This window comes from Salvelinus alpinus, chromosome 31 (genome assembly GCF_045679555.1).
Source record: "Salvelinus alpinus chromosome 31, SLU_Salpinus.1, whole genome shotgun sequence".
Classification (NCBI taxonomy): Eukaryota; Metazoa; Chordata; class Actinopteri; order Salmoniformes; family Salmonidae; genus Salvelinus; species Salvelinus alpinus.
This window is the reverse complement of record NC_092116.1, coordinates 23,489,831-23,512,620: the sequence shown is the minus strand read 5'-3', so window position 1 is coordinate 23,512,620 and position 22,790 is coordinate 23,489,831. Positions and strand designations below refer to the sequence as shown.

General features: G+C 47.2%; 1 long non-coding RNA gene across 1 annotated transcript; it reads right to left on the bottom strand.

Annotated features, from left to right (window-relative positions):
• Nucleotides 1–15,414: 15,414 nt before the first annotated feature.
• LOC139561747 (uncharacterized) lies at nucleotides 15,415–20,459 on the bottom strand. The gene is made up of 5 exons (XR_011672206.1): nucleotides 19,702–20,459; nucleotides 19,393–19,486; nucleotides 19,004–19,209; nucleotides 17,914–18,090; nucleotides 15,415–17,826 (listed from the first exon to the last, which is right to left on the bottom strand). It is a non-coding gene; the product is annotated as an uncharacterized lncRNA (long non-coding RNA).
• Nucleotides 20,460–22,790: the final 2,331 nt, after the last annotated feature.

Below are 22,790 nucleotides of genomic sequence, written 5' to 3'. Positions count from 1 at the left end.
CAGCCCCCATCCCTGCAGGAGGCATTTTGCCTTTTGGTAGGCCATCAATGTAAATAAGATTTTGTTCTTAACTGACTTGCCTAGTTAAATAAAGGTAAACAATATATTACATTTTTTAAAGTATATATGGATCATAGGTCATGAACTATGAAGCATTAAAAGCTACATTTTTCCCACATATTTTCAGTTATGTAGCTATTTGTTTACATTCGACATGCATTACGCAGGAAGAATTCCATTCTGACTCTGAATCAAGTCTGGTTGGTTTTACATTCCTAACCTCAACCATTAGTGGGGTAGAGGCAGAACTGACCCAAGATCAGTGGCTAGGTGCAACTTCAACCTGCTCCCAATTGACTGATTCTGTTGGAGGGTGTAGAGTAGGCTTAAACATTAAACATTGCTGTGTTTTAAGGACTCAAACATTTATATTATATTGAAAGTGACTTCAATTTAAATTAATATGTTTTTGTTCAATAATAATCATATAATATATGTATATATATTATAATCATTAGTATGTAATTTTTTAAAACAACTAACTAAGCTTATATCCAACAACTTGTTTGGGTTAGGGCAAAGGTTTGCGGTTAGGGTTAGAGTTATGGTTAGGGGCCAGGGATAGGTTATGGTGAGGGTGTCACGTTCCTGACCTGTTTTCTGTTGTTTTGTATGTGTGTGATGGTCAGGGCGTGAGTTTTGGGTGGGCAGTCTATGTTTGCTGTTTCTATGTTGGTTTTGGGTTGCCTGGTATGGCTCTTAATTAGAGGCAGGTGTTTTGCGTTTTCCTCTAATTGAGAGTCATATTAAGGTAGGTTGTTCTCACTGGTTGTTGGTGGGTGATTGTCGCTGTGTCTGTGTTTGTTGCACCACACGGTACTGTCTCGTCTCGGTCGTTCCTGTTCATGTGTTCTTCGTTTCATGTAAGTTCGTAGTTTAGGTCTGTCTACGTCGTGTTTGTTATTTTGTAATTTCCAAGTGTTTTCGTATTTCGTCTTCGTGTTTCAATAAATATCATTTATGTCTAATTACCTCGCTGCATATTGGTCCACCGATCCTTCTCTCCTCTCCTCTTCCGAGGAAGAGGAGGACGACACCCGTAACAGAATCACCCACCAACAAAGGATCAAGCAGCGGGGAGGAGCACAGCGACAGCTGCAGCAGAAATCCCAGGACTCCTGGACTTGGGAGGAGATCCTGGACGGCAAAGGACCCTGGACTCAGCCAGGGGAATATCGCCGTCCCAAGGCGGAGCTGGAGGCAGCGAAGGCAGAGAGGCGCTGGTATGAGGAGGCAGCGCGGCGACGCGGTTGGGAGCCCGAGAGTCAGACCCAAAAATTTCTTGGGGGGGGGCACACGAGGGGAGTGGCAAAGCCGGGTAGGATACCTGAGCCAACTCCCCGTGCTTACCGTGGAGTGAGAGGGCGTCGTACTGGTCAGACACCGTGTTATGCGGTGGAGCGCACGGTGTCCCCAGTACGCGTGCTTAGCCCAGTGCGGGCTATTCCACCTTGCCGCACTGGGAGGGCTAGGTTGGGCATCGAGCCGGATGTCATGAAGCCGGCCCAACGTATCTGGCCTCCAGTACGTCTCCTCGGGCCGGCGTACATGGCACCAGCCTTACAGGTGGTGTCCCCGGTTCGCCTGCATAGCCCAGTGCGGGTTATTCCACCTCGCCGCACTGGCAGGGCTACGGGGACCATTCAACCTGGTAAGGTTGGGGAGGCTTGGTGCTCAAGAGCACGTGTCCTCCTTCACGGTCCGGTATACCCGGTGCCACCTCCAAGTACCAGTCCACCGGTGGCAGCCCCCCACACCAGACTGTCTCTCCGGGTTCTCTCTCCAGCTGCTCCCACCTGTCCAGCGCTGTCAGAGCTTTCCTCCTCTCCAGCGCAGCCAGTGCCTATACCACGCACCAGGCTGTCTCTCCGTCTCCTCCCTACAGAACTGCCCGTCTGCCCAGCGGCGCCTGAACTGCCCGTCTGCCCAGCGGCGCCTGAACTGCCCGTCTGCCCAGCGGCGCCTGAACTGCCCGTCTGCCCAACGGCGCCTGAACTGCCCGTCTGCCATGAGCCTGCAAAGCTGCCCGTCTGCCATGAGCCTGCAAAGCCGCCCGTCTGCCAAGAGCCTACAGAGCCTTCCGCCAGACCGGATCAGCCAGAGCCTTCCGCCAGACCGGATCAGCCAGAGCCTTCCGCCAGACCGGATCAGCCAGAGCCTTCCGCCAGACCGGATCAGCCAGAGCCTTCCGCCAGACCGGATCAGCCAGAGCCTTCCGCCAGACCGGATCAGCCAGAGCCTTCCGCCAGACCGGATCAGCCAGAGCCTTCCGCCAGACCGGATCAGCCAGAGCCTTCCGCCAGACCGGATCAGCCAGAGCCTTCCGCCAGACCGGATCAGCCAGAGCCTTCCGCCAGACCGGATCAGCCAGAGCCTCCCCAGCCGGATCAGCCAGTGCCGTCAGCCAGGACCAGCCAGAGCCGTCCAGCCAGGACCTGCCAGAGCCGTCCAGCCAGGACCTGCCAGAGTCCCTCAGCCAGGACCTGCCAGAGTCCCTCAGCCAGGACCTGCCAGAGTCCCTCAGCCAGGACCTGCCAGAGTCCCTCAGCCCGGAGCTGCCGTCCCTCAGCCCGGAGCTGCCCCTTATCCCGGTGCTGGTCCTTATCCCGGTGCTGCCCCTTCATTTAGGTGGTTTTAGTTGGAGGGTGGTCATTGGGAGGGGGATACAGAAGCGGGGAGTGACTATGGTGGTGTGGGGACAGCGTCCGGAGCCTGAGCCACCACCGTGGTCAGATGCCCACCCAGACCCTCCCCTGGACTTTGTGCTGGTGCGCCCGGCGTTCGCACCTTGAGGGGGGGGTTCTGTCACGTTCCTGACCTGTTTTCTGTTGTTTTGTATGTGTGTGATGGTCAGGGCGTGAGTTTTGGGTGGGCAGTCTATGTTTGCTGTTTCTATGTTGGTTTTGGGTTGCCTGGTATGGCTCTTAATTAGAGGCAGGTGTTTTGCGTTTTCCTCTAATTGAGAGTCATATTAAGGTAGGTTGTTCTCACTGGTTGTTGGTGGGTGATTGTCGCTGTGTCTGTGTTTGTTGCACCACACGGTACTGTCTCGTCTCGGTCGTTCCTGTTCATGTGTTCTTCGTTTCATGTAAGTTCGTAGTTTAGGTCTGTCTACGTCGTGTTTGTTATTTTGTAATTTCCAAGTGTTTTCGTATTTCGTCTTCGTGTTTCAATAAATATCATTTATGTCTAATTACCTCGCTGCATATTGGTCCACCGATCCTTCTCTCCTCTCCTCTTCCGAGGAAGAGGAGGACGACACCCGTAACAGAGGGCTAGGGTTAAGGTTAGTGGATAGTCAGTTTAACAATATAGTTAGTTTCATTTCAAAAGTATTACAGAACATTTATTGTGGTTAATGCAATTTCAATCAAGTAAAAGCAAATCGATATTTAATTTCTTATAGTTAACTTATTTATTAGAAAATTTGCAGGATGCAATCCTATTTTCACGATAATTCTCGAATTTTCCACAAAAAAAAAACTATAATTAGCTAGTAGCAAAACATTAGCTAGCTAAAATAGCTTGATGTTAGCTTGCCAGCTAACTAGGCTTGTTGAGGATATTTAGCTTTTTCTCTTAAATTTTGTGCACAAATTTGTTTACATCCCTGTTTTGATCATTTCTCCTTTGCCAAGATAATCCATCCATCTCTGGGTTTGCACAACCGAAGACTTTCTGCACAAACTGCCAGAAACCGTCTCAGGGAAGCTAATTTGTGTGCTCATCATCATTGATCTGACTGCAGTTCGGCACATGCTCACCTTCGATGGCCACTGGCATGCTTGAGAAGTGTGCTCTTCATGGATGAACGCTGGTTTCAACTGTACCGGGCAGATGCTGTCGTTTGCTAATGTCAACGTTGTGAACGGAGTGCCCCATGGTGGGGGGGGGGGGGGTTATGGTATGGGCAGGCATAATCTATGGGCAACGGACACAATTGCGTTTTTTCAATGTAATTAGAATGCACAGGGATACAGTGACAAGATCCTGAGGCACATTGTTGTGCCATTAATTTGGGGTGGGTTATGGTATGGGCAGGCATAATCTATGGGCAACGGACACAATTGCGTTTTTTCAATGCAATTAGAATGCACAGGGATACAGTGACAAGGGGGGGGGGTGTTATGGTATGGGCAGGCATAATCTATGGGCAACGGACACAATTGCGTTTTTTCAATGCAATTAGAATGCACAGGGATACAGTGACAAGATCCTGAGGCACATTGTTGTGCCATTAATTTGCAGCCATCACCTCATGTTTCAGCATGATAATGCATGGCCCCATGTCGCAAGGATCTGTACACAATTCCTGGAAGCTGAAAATGTCCCATTTCTTCCATGGCCTGCATGTCACCAGACATGTCACCAATTGAGCATGCTTGGGATCGACTTGTACGACACCGTGTTCCAGTTCCCGGCAAAATCCAGGAACTTTGCATAGTCATTGAAGAGGAGTAGGACAACATTCCACAAGCCACAATCAACACCCTGATCAACTCTAAGCAAAGGAGACGTGTTGCACTGCATGAGGCAAATGGTGGTCATACCAGATAATGATTGGTTTTCTGATCCACACCCCTCCTTTTTTTTTTTTTTTTTTTTAAAGGTACAGTATCTTTGACCAACAGATGCATATATGTATTACTTAATTGCACACACCTGGTGTCCCAGATCTAAATCAGTCCCTGATTAGAGGGGAACAATTAAAACATTTAGTGGAACTGGCTTCGAGGTACAGAGTTGGGTTTGAAAGCTGTACACTATACTTGCTTGTTTGGCCACGTAAACTGAAATTAGGTGAAGTATTTGAATTTTAGCAACCAGGAAATGGCATAGCGATTTCCGCATTGTGCATTTTTTAAGTAGGTCATGAACTATGAAGCATTAAAAGCTACATTGTTTCCACATATACAATTGAAGTCCGAAGTTTACATACACCTTAGCCAAATACATTTAAACTCAGTTTTTCATAATTCCTGACATTTAATCCTAGTAAAAATTCTCTGTCTTAGTTCAGTTAGGATCAACACTTTATTTTAAGAATGTGAAATGTCAGAATAATAGTAGAGAGAATGACTTATTACAGCTTTTATTGTCACGAATCCCGTTTCCTGAGTCTGTTTTTTGCCTGTGTTCTGTCCTGGAGTGTTTTTTCCGGCGTCCTGGAACGCACCCTGTCTGGTTGCCGGGCAATGTAGCCAGTTGGGAGTTCTGATTACCCGCACCTGTATCCCATCAGCTATCTGCACACCTGGTCCTGATCATCATCTCCTCTCTTCTTAAGCCCGGACCTGACATCTATTCCCTGCCGGATCGTTAGCCATGAACAGTATGTTGTGCCCACGAACCAGCCTCCAGTTGATAGAGTTTGTTTTGTTTTGTACGTCTTGCTTGCCTTTAACTTACCTCCGTTTGTTCTGTCTACAGCCATTCACCCGGAACCCATATCCATTCCCTGTCTGCTCGTCGCCAGTATTTGTTTATCCCTTGGATCTGCCTATCCACTCCCATCAACACACCTCCGCTGCCCGCTCCGCCACCTGGAACTATCTACCTCCACGTATTCATTTATTAATAAATACTCACCATCTTCATACTCACCTTGTCCTGGTCTGCTTCTGGGTCCAATTTTGGTAAACCGTGACAGAACGATCCGGCCAGGAATGAACCCAGCGGACCTGGACTCCGTTCGACATGCCATTACCCATCAGGGGAAGATATTGGGACAACACAGCACGGCGCTACAGGAGATAGCGATTTCAGTCCAGAACTTCTCTGCTAGCTTGGCGAGTATCCAGGATCAGCTCAGTTTGCCGGCGGATTCTCCACCACCTGTTTCACCCCTCTCACCTGCCGCTTCTGGAGCGGTTTCCTTCCGTGAGCCCAAGGTACCGACGCCTGATAAATACGAAGGGGATTTGGGAGGATGCCGTTCATTTCTTATGCAGTGTGGTTTAGTGTTTGATCTGCAGCCCCACTCTTACGCCACAGACAAGGCTAGGATAGCTTTTGTTATTGAACTGCTGCGTGGTAGAGCTTTGGAATGGGCTTCAGCTGTTTGGGAACAGGACACCTGCATGGCGTCATACCAGGAGTTCACGGCAGAGATGAGAAAGCTTTTTGACCATCCAGTACGAGGTAAGGACGCAGCTAAGCGGTTGTTCTCTCTTCGCCAAGGAGCTCGTTACGTGGCAGACTTTGTGATTGAGTTCCGGACATTGGCTGTGGAGAGTGGGTGGAATGAGGAGGCACTACAAGCGGCTTTTTACCAGGGGTTGTCGGAGCAACTCAAGGATGAACTGATCTCCTATCCGGAGCCTTGTGACCTGGACAGTTTGGTCGCATTATCTATTAGGGTGGATAACAGAGTTCGAGAGAGGAGGAGGGAGAAGCAGTGGGTCCGGTCCAATCAATCAGCTACTCGGTTACCATTCGGGTCAGGAGGTGGACCAGAAGGTGTTAATCATGTTTCCTCACACGGGATTAGTGGAGGAGTCCTGCCGCCAGATCCTGAACCTATGCAAGTGGGGCGGCACGGGTTAACTAAGGACGAGCGCCAACGTAGACGTGAGACCAACAGCTGCCTCTACTGTGGTAGCTCGGGACATTACATTTCCGTTTGTCCTCAGCGCCCGTTAAACTGCTCGGCTCGTTAAGTTTGGGAGGTTTGTTAGCGAGCCAGTTTCAACCTCTCAAGAGCCCTGTCAGACCTCGTTTTCCTGCTACCCTCATAAATAAGAATCAGAGTTTAGCGATTAACGCTTTCATTGATTCAGGTGCCGATGACAGCTTCATTGATGCCGACTTAGTGGAACAGCTGGGGCTTTCCAAGGAGCAATTACCGGAAGCCATTGAAGCAACCACTCTGAACGGCAGTAGTCTGGCACGGATCACTATGAGGACTGAACCGGTTAAGATGTTGTTGTCGGGGAATCATTCAGAGGTTATTTCTTTTTTCATTTTGCCTTCCCCCCCATGTTCCTCTGGTTCTTGGATACCCCTGGCTAAGAGAACACAATCCCTCGTTCGATTGGGTGACTGGTAAGGTAACTAGTTGGAGCATTGAGTGCCATGCTAACTGCCTCAGGACTGCCTGTTCTCATGCTGTCCCCAGTCGGGTCAGTGAGTCTGCTCCTCCTGATTTGTCCCTGGTTCCTGAAACATATCACGAGTTGGGTGAGGTGTTCAGTAAGCAGAAGGCTCAGTCACTTCCTCCCCACCGACCTTATGATTGTACGATTAAGCTGTTCCCTGGAGCTGCCTTTCCCAAGGGACGGTTATACAGTATCTCTCGACCTGAGCGGGAAGCCCTGGAGACCTACATAAAGGAGTCTCTTGCTGCAGGTCTCATTCGTCCCTCGTCATCACCCCTGGGAGCTGGATTTTTTTTGTGAGTAAGAAGGATGGCTCTCTTCGACCGTGTATTGATTATCGGGGGTTGAATGATATTACGGTCAAGAACAAGTACCCCTTGCCCTTGATGAGCTCCGCTTTCGATTCTTTACAGGGTGCTACTGTGTTTACGAAGCTTGATCTACGCAATGCGTATCATCTGGTTCGGATCAAAGAGGGGGACGAGTGGTTGACTGGATTCAATACACCTATGGGACATTTCGAGTACCAGGTGATGCTGTTTGGACTTTCCAACGCTCCAGCAGTGTTCCAAAGTTTGGTGAATGACGTGCTGAGGGATATGATTGGTCTGTTTGTGTTCGTTTACCTGGATGACATCCTGATTTTCTCCAAGGAGCTTTCCAGCCACATCCAGCATGTTAAGCAGGTCCTGCAGCGGTTATTGGAGAACCGTCTGTTTGTGAAGGCAGAGAAGTGTGATTTTCACGCCCACACTACATCCTTCCTCGGGTACATCATCTCCAGGGGTGAGATCAAGATGGACCAAGAGAAGGTTCGGGCGGTTCGGGATTGGGCCCGGCCCCGTACGAGATTGCAGCTCCAGAGATTCCTGGGATTTGCGAACTTCTATCGGAGGTTTATCCGTGATTACAGCCGGGTGGCCGCCCCTTTAACTGCTCTGACGTCTTGCACCAGAATTTTCTGTTGGACTCCTGAGGCAGACCGAGCATTTCTGAACTTGAAGAGCCGATTCACCAACGCCCCGATTCTCTCAACCTGACACTTCCCGTCAGTTTGTTGTTGAGGTGGACGCGTCTGATGTGGGGGTGGGCGCCATCCTGTCCCAGCGTAGCTCCACTGACGGTAAACTCCATCCCTGCGCCTTCTACTCTTGTCGTCTTTCACCAGCTGAGAGAAACTACGATGTGGGTAACCGGGAGCTTCTCGCTGTGAAGCTTGCCTTGGAGGAGTGGCGTCACTGGTTGGAGGGAGCGGAGCAACCGTTTGTGGTCTGGACTGACCACAAGAATCTGGCTTACGTGCAATCGGCTAAACGTCTCAACTCCCGTCAGGCCAGGTGGGCTTTGTTTTTTGGACGCTTCAATTTTTCCCTGACGTTCCGACCTGGGTCGAAGAACGGCAAAGCGGACGCCTTGTCCCGGATGTTCTCCAAGACGGATGAGAGTGGGGCCAAGACTGAGACGATTCTTCCCCAGAACCTTGTCGTGGGAGCCGTTACATGGAGGATTGAGGAGGATGTGATGGCGGCCCTTCGGACGCAGCCCGGCCCCGGTAACGGTCCACCCGGTCGGTTGTTCGTGCCTGAGTCGGTCCGTTCTGCTGTTCTTCAGTGGTCCCACGCCAGCAAGATAGCTTGTCACCCTGGCGTTGCTCGGACTATGGCGCTACTGCGCAGACGATTTTGGTGGCCTGCCATGGGAGAAGATACCCGGAGGTTTGTTGCCGCATGTCCTGTTTGTGCTCAGAACAAAAGTACCAATCGGCCCAGCTCTGGGCTTCTTCACCCCCTACCTATTCCTCGGCGACCTTGGTCGCATCTGGCCCTGGATTTTGTCACGGGATTGCCCTCTTCTGTTGGGAACACGGTCATTCTGACCATTGTGGACAGATTCAGCAAGTTTGCTCATTTTGTCCCTCTCTCCAAGCTTCCATCTGCCACGGAGACGTCCGAGATCCTTGTTAGGGAGGTTTTCAGGGTCCACGGATTGCCCAGTGACATTGTTTCTGACCGTGGTCCTCAGTTTACCTCTGCTGTCTGGAGATCCTTCTGTTTGGCCATTGGAGCTACAGTCAGTCTCACTTCTGGATTTCACCCACAATCTAATGGTCAGGCGGAGAGAGCCAACCAGAAGATGGAGTCCACGCTGCGTTGTCTTGTCTCCTCTGATCCCACCTCTTGGTCATCTCAATTACCCTGGGTCGAGTATGCCCATAATACCCTTCCTTCATCTGCCACTGGGATGTCCCCATTCCAATGCCTGTACGGATACCAACCTCCCTTGTTTCCTTCTCAGGAGAGGGATCTCTCGGTTCCTTCTGTCCAGGCCCACATTCGTCGTTGCCACCGGACCTGGCATCGGGCCAGGAAGGTCCTCCTTAGAGTTTCTGACCGGTATCAGATCCAGGCGAATCGTCGCCGTATTCCTGCTCCCGCTTATACCATCGGAGATAAGGTTTGGTTGGCTACACGGGGATCTTCCTCTACGGACTGAGTCGAGGAAACTGTCACCAAAGTTCATTGGTCCGTTTGTAGTGGAGAGAATCATTAATCCTGTTGTGGTCCGACTCAAGTTGCCTGCAACACTTAGAGTACATCCCACCTTTTCATGTCTCCTGCCTCAAGCCGGTTCTCCTCAGTCCTCTGTTGCCCCCTCCTCCTCGTCCTCCTCCTCCTCGGATGATCGGAGGTGGTCCTGTCTACACGGTGCGCCGCATCATGGACTCCAGACGGCGGGGTCGAGGGTTCCAGTATTTAGTGGATTGGGAAGGATATGGTCCAGAGGAGTTGGATTCCTCGGCGTCAGATCCTTGACGATGACCTGCTTCGTGACTTTTACCGCCTCCACCCTGGCGCTCCAGGTAGTCCGCCCGGTGGCGTTCGTCGGAGGGGGGGTACTGTCACGAATCCCGTTTCCTGAGTCTGTTTTTTGCCTGTGTTCTGTCCTGGAGTGTTTTTTCCGGCGTCCTGGAATGCACCCTGTCTGGTTGCCGGGCAATGTAGCCAGTTGGGAGTTCTGATTACCCGCACCTGTATCCCATCACCTATCTGCACACCTGGTCCTGATCATCATCTCCTCTCTTCTTAAGCCCGGACCTGACATCCATTCCCTGCCGGATCGTTAGCCATGAACAGTATGTTGTGCCCACGAACCAGCCTCCAGTTGATAGAGTTTGTTTTGTTGTTTTGTACGTCTTGCTTGCCTTTAACTTACCTCCGTTTGTTCTGTCTACAACCCGGAACCCATATCCATTCCCTGTCTGCTCGTCGCCAGTATTTGTTTATCCCTTGGATCTGCCTATCCACTCCCATCAACACACCTCCGCTGCCCGCTCCGCCACCTGGAACTATCTACCTCCACGTATTCATTTATTAATAAATACTCACCATCTTCATACTCACCTTGTCCTGGTCTGCTTCTGGGTCCAATTTTGGTAAACCGTGACATTTATATCTTTCATCACATTCCCAGTGGGTCAGAAGTTTACATACACTGAATTAGTATTTGGTAGCATTGCCTTTAAATTGTTTAATTTGGGTCAAACGTTTCGGGTAGCCTTCCCACAATAAGTTGGGTGAATTTTGGCCCATTCCTCCTGACAGAGCTGGTGTAACTGAGTCAGGTTTGTAGGCCTCCTTGCTCGTACACGCTTTTTCAGTTCTGCCCATGTAACAGTTTAACTTTACGTCTGTCCCCTCGCCCCGACCCGGGCGCCCTCTGCACACAACAACAGTCACCCACGAAGCATCGTTACCCATCGCTCCACAAAGGCCGCGGCTCTTGCAGAGCAAGGGGAACCACTACTTCAAGGTCTCAGAGCAAGTGACGTCACCGATTGAAAGGCTATTAGCGCGCACCACCGCTAACTAGATAGTCATTTCACATCCGTTACACCCACAAATTTTCTATAGGATTGAGGTCAGGGCTTTGTGATGGCCACTCCAATACCTTGACTTTGTTGTCCTTAAGCCATTTTGCCACAACTTTGGAAGTATGCTTGGGGTCATTGTCCATTTGGAAGACCCATTTGCGACCAAGCTTTAACTTCCTGACTGATGCCTTGAGATGTTGCTTCAATATATCTACATAATTTTCCTTCCTCACGATGCCATCTATTTTGTGAAGTGCACCAGTCCCTCCTGCAGCAAAACACCCCCACAACATGATGCTGCCACCCCAGTGCTTCACGGTTGGGATGGTGTTCTTCGGCTTGCAAACCTCCCCCTTTTTCCTCCAAACATAACGATGGTCATTATGGCCAAACAGTTCTATTTTTCTTTCATCAGACCAGAGGACATTTCTCCAAAAAGTTTGATCTTTGTCCCCATGTGCAGTTGCAAACCGTAGTCTGGCTTTTTTATGCCGGTTTTGGAGCAGTGGCTTCTTCCTTGCTGAGCGGCCTTTCAGGTTATGTCGATATAGGACTCGTTTTACTGTGGATATAGATACTTTTGTACCTGTTCCCTCCAGCATCTTCACAAGGTCCTTTACTGATATTCTGGGATTGATTTGCACTTTTCGCACCAAAGTACGTTCATCTCTAGGAGACAGAACGCGTCTCCTTCCTGAGCGGTATGACGGCTGCGTGGTCCCATGGTGTTTATACTTGCGTACTATTGTTTTTACAGATGAACGCGGTACCTTCAGGTGTTTGGTAATTGCTCCCAAGGATGAACCAGACTTGTGGAGGTCTACAATTGTTTTTTTGAGATCTTGGCTGATTTCTTTTGATTTTCCAATGATGTCGAGCAAAGAGGCACTGAGTTTGAAGGTAGGAAATACATCCACAGGTACACCTCCAATTGACTCAAATGATGTTAATTAGCCTATCGGAAGCTTCCAAAGCCATGACATATTTTTTGGGAATTTTCCAAGCTGTTTAAAGGCACAGTCATCTTAATGTATGTAAACTTCTGAATCGCTGGAATTGTGATACAGTGAGTTGTAAGTGAAATAATCTGTTTGTAAACAATTGTTGAAAAAATGACTTGTGTCATGCACAATGTAGATGTCCTAACCAACTTGCCAAAACTATAGTTTGTTAACAAGAAATTTGTGGATTGGTTGAAAAACAAGTTTTAATGACTCCAATGATTTCTCATGATTTGGTTGGGTCTAATTGTGTTGCTGTCCTGGGGCTCTGTGGGGTGTGTTTGTGATTGTGAACAGAGCCCCAGGACCAGCTTGCTCTTCTCCAGGTTCATCTCTCTGTAGGTGATGGCTTTGTTATGGAAGGTTTGGGAATCGCTTCCTTTTAGGTGGTTGTGGAAATTAACGGCTCTTCTGGATTTGGATAATTAGCGGGTATCGGCCTAATTCTGCTCTGCATGCATTATTTGTTTTACGTTGTACACGCTGATATTTTTGCAGATTTCTGCATGCAGAGTCTCAATTTGGTGTTTGTCCCATTTTGTGTATTCTTGGTTGGTTAGCAGACCCCAGACCTCACAACCATAAAGGGCAATGGGCTCTAACTGATTCAAGTATTTTTTAGCCAGATCCTAATTGGTATGTTGAATTTTATGTTCCTTTTGATGGCATAGAAGGCCCTTCTTGCCTTGTCTCTCAGATCGTTCACAGCTTTGTGGAAGTTACCTGTGGCGCCGATGTTTAGGCCTAGGTATGTATAATTATTTTGTGTGCTCTAGGGCAATGGTGTCTAGATGGAATTTGTATTTGTGGTCCTGGTGACCTTTTTTGGGACACCATTATTTCGGTCTTACTGAGATTTACTGTCAGGGCCCAGGTCTGGCAGAATCTGTGCAGAAGATCTAGGTGCTGTTGTAGGCCCTCCGTTGGTGACAGAAGCACCAGATCATCAGCAAACCGTAGACATTTGACTTCAGATTCTAGTAGGGTGAGGCCGGGTGCTGCAGACTGTTCTAGTGCCCTCGCCAATTCATTGATATATATGTTGAAGAGGGTGGAGCTGAAGCTACATCCCTGTCTCACCTCACAGCCCTGTGGCAGGAAATGTGTTTTTTGCCTATTTTAACCAATTTGACATTTGCTCATTATATTGTTTTCACTGAGGAAATGTACGAGTCTGCTGTTAATGAAAATGCAGAAGATTTTCCCAAGGTTGAGGTTGACACATATCCCACAGTAGTTATTGGGGTCAAATATGTCTCCCATTTTATGGATTGGCGTGACCAGTCCTTGGTTCCAAATATTGGGGAAGATGCCAGAGCTAAGGATGATAAAGTGTTAGTATAGCCAATTGGAATTTGTGGTCTGTATTCTGTATAACTTCATTGAGGATACCATCAACACCACAGGCCTTTTTGGGTTGGAGTGTTTTTATTTTGTCCTCTTGTTGATTCAAGGTAATTGGAGAAACAAGTGTTTTCTGGTGGTCTTTAATAGTTGATTATAAGATTTGTATTTGATCAAGTATATATTTTTGCTGTTCTTTGTTATAGGGCCAAAAAGATCGGAGAAGTGGTTAACCCATACATATCTGTTTTGTATAGATAATTCTTTGTGTTTAGCGTTTACCAATTTTCCCAGAAGTGGTTAGTCTATGGATTCTTCAGTTACATTGAGCTGATTTCTGACGTGCTGTCCCTTCTTTTTCCGTAGTGTATTGTTTTATTGATTCATCATAGTGAAGGCGTAGACTCAGGTGGTTTCTGGGTCACTGTTTTTGGTTGGACAGTTTTCTTAATTTCTTTGGTTTTTGCATTCTTCATCAAACCATTTGTCATTGTTAATTTTCTTCGGTTTTCTGTTTGAAATTTTGATTTGATAGGGAACCTGAGAGGTCAAATATACTGTTAAGATTTTCTACTGCCAAGTTTACACCTGTGTCACGCCCTGACCTTAGTTCCTTTGTTATGTCTCTATTTTGGTTTGGTCAGGGCGTGAGTTGGGGTGGGCATTCTATGTTTTTGTTATATGTTTTATATTTCTATGTGTTTTGCCGAGTGTGGTTCTCAGTCAGAGGCAGCTGTCTATCGTTGTCTCTGATTGAGAACCATACTTAGGTAGCCTCATCCCACCTGTGTTTTGTGAGTAGTTGTTTTCTGTTGTGTGTCTGCACCAGCCAGAACTGTTTCGGTCGTTCTCTTTGTAATTTTTGTTATTTCAGTGTTCATTAAATAAATATGGACACTGCACCTTGGTCCAACAGCCGTTACAACCTGCACAATTGCAGTGGAACGTTTTACCCAGGAAGTTGTCTGAAAGGGATTGAATTTGTTGTTGCCTAATTGTTTTTTTGGTAAGTTTCCACACTACATTCTTCCATCTATAGCATGTCTAAATATTACTCAGTTCTTTGGCTTTGATGCCTCATGATTGAGTATTGCTCTGGTCAAGTACAGATTTTTGCTGTGATCTGATAGGGGTGTCAGTGGGCTGACTGTGAACACTCTGAGAGACTCTGGGTTGAGGTCAGTGATAAAGTAGTCTACAGTACTGCTGCCAAGGGATGAGCTATAGGTGTACCTAGCATAGGAGTCCCCTCAAAGCCTACCATTGACTATGTACATACCCAGCGGGCGACGGAGTTGTGACCCGTGTTTGTTGGTTATGTTGTGCCTAGGGGGGCATGTGGGGGAGGGAATGCTGTCACCTCCACGCAGGTGTTTGTCCCCCTGTGTGCTGAGGTTGTCAGGTTCTTGTCCAGTTGCCACAGACTAGTTCATATCCCTGGGCCTGGAAATGATTGATTTCCCCCTCCAGGATGGAGAAGCTGTCTTCATTAAAGTATGGGGATTCTAGTGGGGGGGATTTAGGTAGCACACAGGAAGATATTTTTCTCTGTTTGAATTTCTAGCCAAATGTAAAATGTTCCTGTTTTAATTTAATAGAGTGAGTTAAGTCTGCTCTATACTAAATTAGCATACCCCCTGAGTCTCTTCCCTGTTTCACACCTGGTAGTTTGGTGGATGGGACTAACAGCTCTCTGTAACCTAGAGGGCAACCAGTGGGTCCATCTCCTCTATACCATGTTTCTTGTAAGATGACGATGTCTGTATTTGCGATTTCTTTGAAGTCCAGGTTCCTGCTCTTTAGGCCAAAGACAGTTGACCTCAGGCCTTGGGAGAGTCCCCCAGGTCTGGGAGAGTCTCACTGGTCTGGGCGGGGTGTCTATTGATCTGTTGCTCCTGTATGAAGTGTTGGGGCTGCGTTTGAGAGCGATGTCCTTTAGGGTCCGGGCGATGAAGGCCACTGCTGCCTTGTATAGGTGGACCTGGTCGTAAAGGCTGTTCGTCCAGGTTGGAGTGGTGGGCCAGAAACATTTGGTTTCAAATCAGATTTTATTGTTCACATACACATGGTTAGCAGATGTTTATGTGACTGTAGCAAAATGCTTGTGCTTCTAGTTCTGACCGTGCAGTAATATCTAACAATTTCACAATTACCTTATACACAAGTGTAAAGGGATGAATAAGAATATGTACTTAGAAATATATGGATGAGCGATGGCGGTGCGGCATAAGCAAGATGCAGTAGATGGTATAGAATACAGTATATACATATGAGATGAGTAATGTAGGGTATATAAACATTATATAAAGTGGCATTGTTTAAAGTGACTAGTGATACATTTATTACATCCATTTTTTTTAAAGTGGCTAGATATTTGAGTCAGTATGTTGGCAGCAGCCACTCAATGTTAGGGATGGCTGTTTAACAGTCTGATGGCCTTGAGATAGAAGCTGTTTTTCAGTCTCTTTGTCCCTGCTTTGATGCACCTGTACTGACCTCGCCTTCTGGATGATAGCGGGGTGAACAGGCAGTGGCTCGGGTGGTTGTTGTCCTTGATGATCTTTATGGCCTTCCTGTGACATCGGGTGATGTAGGTGTCCTGGAGGGCAGGTAGTTTGCCCCCGGTGATGCGTTGTGCAGACCTCACTACCCTCTGTAGAGCCTTACGGTTGTGGGCGGAGCAGTTGCCGTACCAGGTGGTGATACAGCCCAACAGGATGGTCTCGATGGTGCATGTGTAAAAGTTTGTTTGTTTTCGGTGACAAGCCAAATTTCTTCAGCCTCCTGAGGTTGAAGAGGCGCTGTTGCGCCTTCACCACGCTGTCTGTGTCGGTGGACCAATTAAGTTTGTCCGTGATGTGTACGCCGAGGAACTTAAAACTTTCCACTTTCTTCACTACTGTCCCGTCGATGTGGATAGGGGGATGCTCCCTCTGCTGTTTCCTGAAGTCCATTATCATCTGTTTGGTTGACGTTGAGTGTGAGGTTATTTTCCTGACACCACACTCCAAGGGCCCTCATGTCCTCCCTGTAGGCCATCTCATCCTTGTTGGTAATGAAGCCTACCACTGTAGTGTCGTCTGCAAACTTGATGATTGAGTTGGAAGCGTGCATGGCCACGCAGTCATGGGTGAACAGGGAGTACAGGAGAGGACTGAGAACGCACCCTTGTGGGGCCCCAGTGTTGAGGATCAATGGGGTAGAGATGTTGTTTCCTACCCTCACCACCTGGGGGCGGCCCGTCAGAAAGTCCAGGACCCAGTTGCACAGGGAGGGGTTGAGACCCATGGTGGCAGGAACAATGGTGGCCCTCTTGAAGCATGTGGGATAGGGAGCGATTGAATATGTCCGTAAACACACCAGCCATCTGGTCTGCGCATGCCCTGAGGACGCGGCTAGGGATGCTGTCTGGGCCGGCAGCCTTGCGAGGGTTAACACGTTTTAAATGTTTTAGTCACGTTGGCCGTGGTGAAGGAGAGCCCACAGGTTTTGGTACCGGGCCGTGGCATTGTATTGTCTTCAAAGCGAGCAAAGGTTTTGAAGCAGAAGTAGGGGGGTGAGATCCCCTGGGCTTGTGGTTCTTCATTTTGTCTGTCCTGCTGCGATTTCGACACCATGGTCTGAGGTGGACTGTTCTGCTGGCTTCTGTGGGGGCGGCCACCGCTCTAGTAGGTTCTGTCACACGCCCTCACCCTTTCCTCAAGCAGTCTGATCCTCTCCTCTAGTGCTCTGTTCTTCTCTTGCTCTTTCTTCTGTTTCACTACAGTCCAGACCGCAGATATGTCTCTCCAGGTCTAGTTAAGGTGGTGTTGTGCTGGACTGTTGTTTGGGTTTGTGCTGACTGGTATGTAATCACCTGCTGTTTTGCTCGCTTGCTGTACAGCCTCCAGCTTGTCTCAGTTTTTTTAGGCAAATAAAACAAAGCCTAGCTTCATTTAATTCAACAAAGGAACATGATTCTTACAGAGAAATGTCTATAACCCAGATCAGGTAACTATGATCAACTGTATACCAATAAAGAGGCTCTCCTTTTCTACATTGAAGTAAAACCTATTGTTTCCCATTGTCCTCTTTAGGGCACATTCAAAAGGAAATGGATTGTCCATGGCAAAGTACGTTTCATATTGTGATTTCATCATCCAAAGTCCTGCCTCCACTGACAACACCAACAGGACACATAATGAGCGGAGATTTGTTGTTTCCACTGTCAATCAAATCGGGGTTGAACAAGGTAACACTTTCTCAGTGAACTGGTTTCACGTGAACGAATAAATAGGTGACCTGCCCGTTACATAAAACATCTCCTCATCGTAATCCACAAACACCCCTCACACTCACTTCCTCTCCTCAAACATATTGTCCAATAGCTCTCCTGGGGTCTCGGCATGACAACGCTCTTCCTGTTGATGAACTCCCTGGCCACGCCCAGCTCCCAAGCCGTCTCATCTCCGACCTGGACCAATTGAAAAGTATAACTCACACATCTATAGTCTAGTAGTTGCATTTCCAATACCTATAGATAAGGTGCCTATAGGCTTACCTATACCAACAGTATCACCAGGTGCATGGAGAAACTGCATACTGAAAAAGAAAACAAACTCTAGCACTTTGGTGATCAGTCATTGGCAAGGACGCAGGGCACCGAAGCACTGGGGACCGTCCCAGACCAGCTTACCATCTTCAGACAGGACCAGCCAGGTGTTGGCAGTAATCAACTCTGCGGAGACAGAAGATAGATAAGCTCTGGCTTACACGGTCACAAGGTAACAACAGGCATATAACAAACACATTAAACATTTACAAGTTCAACATATGTCAATGTTCAAATGATTCTGTTATATTTGTTCTGTATGGCCGTTTTTCTAGGTAGTCACCATCATAGAAGCAATAGCTGAACAATGAAGGAAGATAAAAAGGATTCATTGAAAGGATTTGAATCAAGGTCAAATAAAACTTTGTCTTTTCAGAAAACACCACATTGAAATGGGTTGTAGACCTTTCCTGCAGTCAATGACCAAAAGCGCCCTTTTTGTCCTCATGGGTAGAATGTTATTAATATTTTTCATCATTAATAAAGATTACTTAGAAAATAAAAGGCTAACATAGTGTTTCTATGGCAAACAGTTTTGTTATTTCAGATGTGTGTGTTAATATTGGGACAAACTCAAAATGTAATACATTTCAACTCTATCTGACATGGTACAGGTGTCTTTATTTAAGCCCATAACCATATGTGTGAGGTGTAGACTTTTGTTTCAAAGTAGATTTTTTTAACACTACTAAGAAACATTCTGTGTGACCCTGATTTAGACCACTGCAGTAAAAGGTTAATTCATTGATGTCTTACAATGGATTTTAGAACTGTCATGTGAGGACAACAGATGACATTGGCCTTTAATTGACAGTTTGTTTATTGCTGTCTCCACTATCTCCTCCAGATAAAATACAGCACTCCTCACATTCCCCAAACTCAGGTCAGAGTGAACACTGATCTCAGACCAGTCCTTGGATGGTGGAGGGGTGCACAGGGATGGAAAACTCTACCACAGGAAACAGTACAAACACTTTAGACATGAAACATAACATCCTGTAATACACACTGTATCCAACATGGAGAAAGAGACACTGACCTGTAGGGGGTGGAGGTGTTCCTCTGTGTGTGGCAACCGCTCCAGCTCAGTGCTTCTCCTCTGTAGCTCAGTGATTTCCTGCTCCAGTTCCTTGATTAACTCTTCAGGCTGCTTTCTGCTTCTCATCAATCACCTTGATGAGCTCAGCCTGGCTTCTCTCGACGGAGCACACCAGAGCAGTGATGACCTCCACGCATCCTCTCGATCTGATGACATGAAAAACAGTTGGCCTGAGAATTGACCCTTGTGTTTACCCCACGTAGAAAATCACATTGAAGACTTGCACACTATCATTTGTCTCTCTTGGAACTGGTCTGATGACAACACGGAAATACTGTAGAAAAACAGTCACATTCTGTTAGATAAACAAGATGCTTATAAGAACTCACTCTGTTAAGTTTGATGGTTTGTTTGATTTCCTGCACCTTCTTCAGTCTGACCTGAATCATCCGATGCACCTCTGCCTCAGTCTGTCAACAAAGCCTAGGAATCAGAATTGGAACAATAATTGGAATCAGAGTAACAATCAGAAACAGAAAATAATTGGAATCGGAAAATTAGTAAAGCCATTCTACCATGTGGATATGAATTTGTATTGGCTAAAAAGACGACAAACCACAGTGAAATCATGAAGCAGAAAGAAAAGAAAGTAAGAAAAGATTTAGTCAAAAAGAAAGAAGAATGAGAACATTACTGACATGGTTTTACTCTCTCTCAATGTCATGAGTTCTGTGGTCCGTCCGTCCACTGCACCTACACACGTCTGGTCGCTCCAACAGAACAGCTCCAGGAGTCTCTTGTGCTTCTTACAAGCTGATTGATCCTGTGTAGGACAGGAAGTGTGTCTCTACAGATTCACCATTCTCTGATGTGGCTCCAAGAGAGTCTCACAGGAAGAGGTCAGACACACCAGGCAGGACTTCAGGGCCTTGAGCGTCTTCTTCATGCAGACGTCGTAGGGAACACTTCTAGATTTGACACCAGATTAAATATGTTCAGTCTTTTCATTTCTTTAGCGAATTAGTTCTCTAGGATATCAGGGCATCTTTACACACCCTCTTACATTTGGGACAACGTCACTGCTTTCCCTAGTGTCTCTTAATCAAATCAAATCAAATCAAGTTTATTTTATATAGCCCTTCGTACATCAGCTAATATCTCGAAGTGCTGTACAGACACCCAGCCTAAAACCCCAAACAGCAAGCAATGCAGGTGTAGAAGCACGGTGGCTAGGAAAAACTCCCTAGAAAGGCCAAAACCTAGGAAGAAACCTAGAGAGGAACCAGGCTATGAGGGGTGGCCAGTCCTCTTCTGGCTGTGCTGGGTGGAGATTATAACAGAACTATGCCAAGATGTTCAAAATGTTCATAAGTGACAAGCATGGTCAAATAATAATCATGAATAATTTTCAGTTGGCTTTTCATAGCCGATCATTAAGAGTTGAAAATAGCAGGTCTGGGACAGGTGGCGGTTCCATAACCGCAGGCAGAACAGTTGAAACTGGAATAGCAGCAAGGTCAGGTGGACTGGGGACAGCAAGGAGTCATCATGCCCGGTAGTCCTGACGTATGGTCCTAGGGCTCAGGTCCTCCGAGAGAGAAAAAGAGAGAGAGAAGGAGAGAATTAGAGAGAGCCAAGATTTTCAAAATGTTCATAAATGACAAGCATGGTCAAATAGTAATCAGGAATAAATGTCAGTTGGCTTTTCATAGCCGATCATTAAGAATTGAAAACAGCAGGTCTGGGACAGGTAGGGGTTCCATAACTGCAGGCAGAACAGTTGAAACTGGAATAGCAGCAGGGCCAGGCGGACTGGGGACAGCAAGGAGTCATCATGCCCGGTAGTCCTGACGTATGGTCCTAGGGCTCCGGTCCTCCGAGAGAGAGAAAGAAAGAGAGAAGGAGAGAATTAGAGAGAGCCAAGATTTTCAAAATGTTCATAAATGACAAGCATGGTCAAATAATAATCAGGAATAAAAGTCAGTTGGCTTTTCATAGCCGATCATTAAGAGTTGAACAGGTAGGGGTTCCATAACCGCAGGCAGAACAGTTGAAACTGGAACAGCAGCAAGGCCAGGTGGATTGGGGACAGCAAGGAGTCATCATGCCCGGTTTGCCGTGACGTATGGTCCTAGGGCTCAGGTTCTCCGAGAGAGAGAAAGAAAGAGAGAACGAGATAATTAGAGAGAGCATACTTAAATTCACACAGGACACTGGATAAGATAGGAGAAGTACTCCAGGTATAACCAACTGACCCCAGCCCCCCGACACATAAACTACTGCAGCATAAATACTGGAGGCTGAGACAGGAGGGGTCAGGAGACACTGTGGCCCCATCCGATGATACCCCCGGACAGGGCCAAACAGGAAGGATATAACCCCACCCACTTTGCCAAAGCACAGCCCCCACACCACTAGAGGGATATCTTCAACCACCAACTTACAATCCTGAGACAAGGCCGAGTATAGCCCACAAAGATCTCCACCACAGCACAAACCAAGGGGGGGCGCCAACCCAGACAGGAAGATCACGTCAGTAACTCAACCCACTCAAGTGACGCACCCCTCCTAGGGACGGCATGAAAGAGCACCAGTAAGCCAGTGACTCAGCCCCTGTAATAGGGTTAGGGGCAGAGAATCCCAGTGGAGAGAGGGGAACCGGCCAGGCAGAGACAGCAAGGGCGGTTCGTTGCTCCAGAGCCTTTCCGTTCACCTTCACACTCCTGGGCCAGACTACACTCAATCATATGACCTACTGAAGAGATAAGTCTTCAGTAAAGACTTAAAGGTTGAGACCGAGTCTGCGTCTCTCACATGGGTAGGCAGACTATTCCATAAAAATTGAGATCTATAGGAGAAAGCCCTGCCTCCCGCTGTTTGCTTAGAAATTCTAGGGACAATTAGGAGGCCTGCGTCTTGTGACCGTAGCGTACGTGTAGGTATGTACGGCAGGACCAACTCGGAAAGATAGGTTGGAGCAAGCCCATGTAACGCTTTATAGGTTAACAGTAAAACCTTGAAATCAGCCCTTGCCTTAACAGGAAGCCAGTGTAGGGAGGCTAGCACTGGAGTAATATGATCAAATTTCTTGGTTCTAGTCAGGATTCTAGCAGCCGTATTTAGCACTAACTGAAGTTTATTTAGTGCTTTATCCGGGTAGCCGGAAAGTAGAGCATTGCAGTAGTCTAACCTAGAAGTAACAAATGCATGGATTAATTTTTCTGCATCATTTTTGGACAGAAAATGTCTGATTTTTGCAATGTTACGTAGATGGAAAAAAGCTGTCCTTGAAACAGTTTTGATATGTTCGTCAAAAGAGAGATCAGGGTCAAGAGTAACGCCGAGGTCCTTCACAGTTTTATTTGAGACGACTTTACAACCATCAAGATTAATTGTCAGATTTAACAGAAGATCTCTTTGTTTCTTGGGACCTAGAACAAGCATCTCTGTTTTGTCCGAGTTTAAAAGTAGAAAGTTTGCAGCCATCCACTTCCTTATGTCTGAAACACAGGCTTCTAGCGAGGGCAATTTTGAGGCTTCACCATGTTTCATTGAAATGTACAGCTGTGTGTCATCCGCATAGCAGTGAAAGTTAACATTATGTTTTCGAATAACATCCCCAAGAGGTAAAATATATAGTGAAAACAATAGTGGTCCTAAAACGGAACCTTGAGGAACACCGAAATGTACAGTTGATTTGTCAGAGGACAAACCATTCACAGAGACAAACTGATATCTTTCGACAGGTAAGATCTAAACCAGGCCAGAACTTGTCCGTGTAGACCAA